The sequence below is a fragment of the Magnolia sinica genome, chromosome 7, assembly GCF_029962835.1.
Source record: "Magnolia sinica isolate HGM2019 chromosome 7, MsV1, whole genome shotgun sequence".
Classification (NCBI taxonomy): domain Eukaryota; kingdom Viridiplantae; phylum Streptophyta; class Magnoliopsida; order Magnoliales; family Magnoliaceae; genus Magnolia; species Magnolia sinica.
Window position 1 is genome coordinate 39,976,144 of NC_080579.1, and position 2,922 is coordinate 39,979,065.

The 2,922-nt window shown below is 43.9% G+C and overlaps 1 non-coding gene across 1 annotated transcript; it reads right to left on the minus strand.

Annotated features, from left to right (window-relative positions):
• Positions 1–2,447: 2,447 nt before the first annotated feature.
• LOC131252397 (small nucleolar RNA R71) lies at positions 2,448–2,554 on the minus strand. The gene has a single exon (XR_009174419.1). It is a non-coding gene; the product is annotated as a small nucleolar RNA R71 (small nucleolar RNA).
• Between the last annotated feature and the right edge of the window lie 368 nt (positions 2,555–2,922).

Genomic DNA, 2,922 nt, shown 5'->3' on the forward strand with positions numbered 1-2,922 from the left:
AACTCAAAGTGACAACAATCCATTGTAACCAAGGTATCAGAATCAGCAGACTGCACGACAAAAGGTTGCCTACACTTACCTAGACCAGGATGTTCAGAAATTTTGATCGAGTCCAAGTCGGCGTATTGAATTCCCTGTAAGGCCGCACCAACGCGCAGGGCAGCTAACCACTTTGACGATCAAATGGAACGAATACTCCTAGGGTGATTATGTAGCAAAGGAAACGACAGACCAAACAGTACGAGAATCCTCGTAAAGCCGCGACAAATGCACAGAGGCCCTTACTTTTCAGACTTACTCTCGAATGCTATCAACAATCTGACGTGAAAGGGTTGTGATTGGTGACCTGTAAAGCCGCGACGAATGCGCAGGGGACAATCACAACATTTTCCTCAACCCTCGTGATGTGTGCAAGTCATCTTTTTTTAAACAGTCAATTGATAATAATGCAATAGCAGACAACAGATTCGAATTACTATCCTTTCTGACCAGAAGGGTGGGGTGTCCACTTGCTTTGGCCTTCGGTTGCTTGCAACGTCAGCCAAAGAGGGGCATCTGTAGATACCACACCCAGGTTAACATCTTGAGAAGGCTAAGACTATCCAGGAACCATGGTCATACCTTGGACCAAACCCTAATCCCAACCTAAACCAAACCATGACCCAAAAGTCCCTAAACTCCCAATCCATAACTTGAAACCGCAATCCAAACTGTTCAGCACATATATAGCCTTGCCTATACCCTATACCCTAGCCAGAATCCTCTGACCATACCTAAACCCACCACTTTGAGTCCTAGGAACCCAAAACAGAGACCACCGGACAAACCAGAGCACCACACGAAACCCACACGCGCGAATCCAGCCCGAACCAGGCTCGGGCGGTAGTCTAACTACCGCGGACGACAGTCTAACTGCCGCCTGCGGTACTTCGACTGCCACCACTAGTGGCCCTCGTGTGGACAGCTGTCCCAACGTCCAAAAGTCAACTTTCTCCTGGAATTACCCCTCAATCCGAGCTTATTTACCCTTTTACCAACCCCATTAGCCAATGAGAGCATGCCATGTGGCATCTCTCTCCTCTCCACTAACCACCACTTGCCACCTCAGCTTCTAACCCTCTCAAACCCACTATTTACCATTCAACCATTGGAGAAGGCTATAAATAGCCCTCTCCTCTTCTCATTTCCACACACCACAACACAACAACTAAGAGAGTGAGAGAGAGAGAAATAGAGAGAGAAAGTGAGAGAGAAAGAGAGTGAGTGATGAAGAGAGTGAGGGAAAGGGAGGGAGCTCCCAAACCCTCAAAGTTCTGATTTTTCCAGCCATCGCCTAGCCCTCCTCTCAACCCATCCAATCCATAGGCCTAACCCAAATTGATCATGGTTCAGTCTATGTCTTAGCCTATTCAAGAATTAAGCCAAAAATCTATCATCTTACAAGCATTCATCGTGACATCTACTCCCTTCTCAACCTCCCTGCTTCTCTAGATCTCTAGTGAACGTATGCTCTATGACTTGCCGTACATCGGATCCTGTCACATCAAAAATTTCTAGTGATCTAGTCCATTTTTCTTACCTCTCTGCATAAGCATCATCATATTCGCCTTTTAGACACATCGTCGGACGTATGCTCTGTGGCCTGCCGAAATCTCAGATCTTGCTACATCAGAAATCCACGTGTGACTAGTCCCATCATGACCATAGCATCATCATCATCCCTTGAGATTGTTTTACCACACTAAGTAGAGATCGTACATTTGTACGGGCAGAGAGGGTGCCTAACCCCTTCCCTCTTTGTAACCGAGGTTCCTTACCTGGAATCCCGGGATCGCAGATCAGGAGTCACTCTAAGGTAGGAAAGTCTTTGGATTTCTCTAACCTTACATATTTCACGGGTTCTAGCCGACTGTGAGATTCTGAATTTTATTGGCTAGTGGCGACTCCAACATTCACAAATCAGCCTAATCCCCCATCACCAAATCCATAACATTTCAAATCAGCGTGAGCGCCGATTTTCAGTGTTTACACAACCTCAACCTCCAGTTGAGGAAATCCACGATGAGAATGAGGTGCACAATGCACCCCTGCCCTGTACTTTACGAGATTTCTTACAACCGGTGGGGGTGAGTACACTTTTTTGTATGATTTTTCTAGAATATACAGGGAATATGGATATTAAGCCAGGGGTGATCCAACTCCTTCTAAAGTTCCATGGACTTAAATTTGAAAGTCCATATCTACACATGAAAGAGTTTGATGAGACAATATCCACTTTATACTTTCTTAATGTGTCTGAGGACATGATCAGACTGAAACTCTTTCCCTTCTCCTTAAAAGAAAATGCTAAGACGTGGTTGCATTCACTACGTCCATGATCCATTGGCAGATGGAACGACATGACAAGGGAGTTCATAAAGAAATTCTTCCCATACCATAAGATGAACACAATTAGAAAGTCAATCATGAACTTCACCCAAAAGGAAGATGAAACATTCTTCTAATGTTATGAGCAGTTCAAGGATCTTGTCAGTTCATGCCCACAACATGGCTTTGAAACATGGTATATAACAAACTTTTTCTATAATGGACTAACATCTTCCATGTGCCAATTGGTCGAGACAATGTGTAATGGGAAATTCATGAACAAAGATGATGATGTGTGGGATTACTTTGACAAACTTGTTGAAAACGCACAATCATGGGACATCTCATCAAGACCTAGCACCTCTTCAAGCGTACTTAATCAAAGGAGTGGGGTGGAATATATATATTGAAAGAGGAAGATGATATTAATGCTAAAGTGGCTAGTCTCACAAGAAAAATTAAGGCTATGGAACTCAAGAAGGATAAAGCTAAGGAAGTTGTTTGCGGTATTTGCGTTTGCAACGTTTATTCAACTAAAAATTGTCCAAAAATACC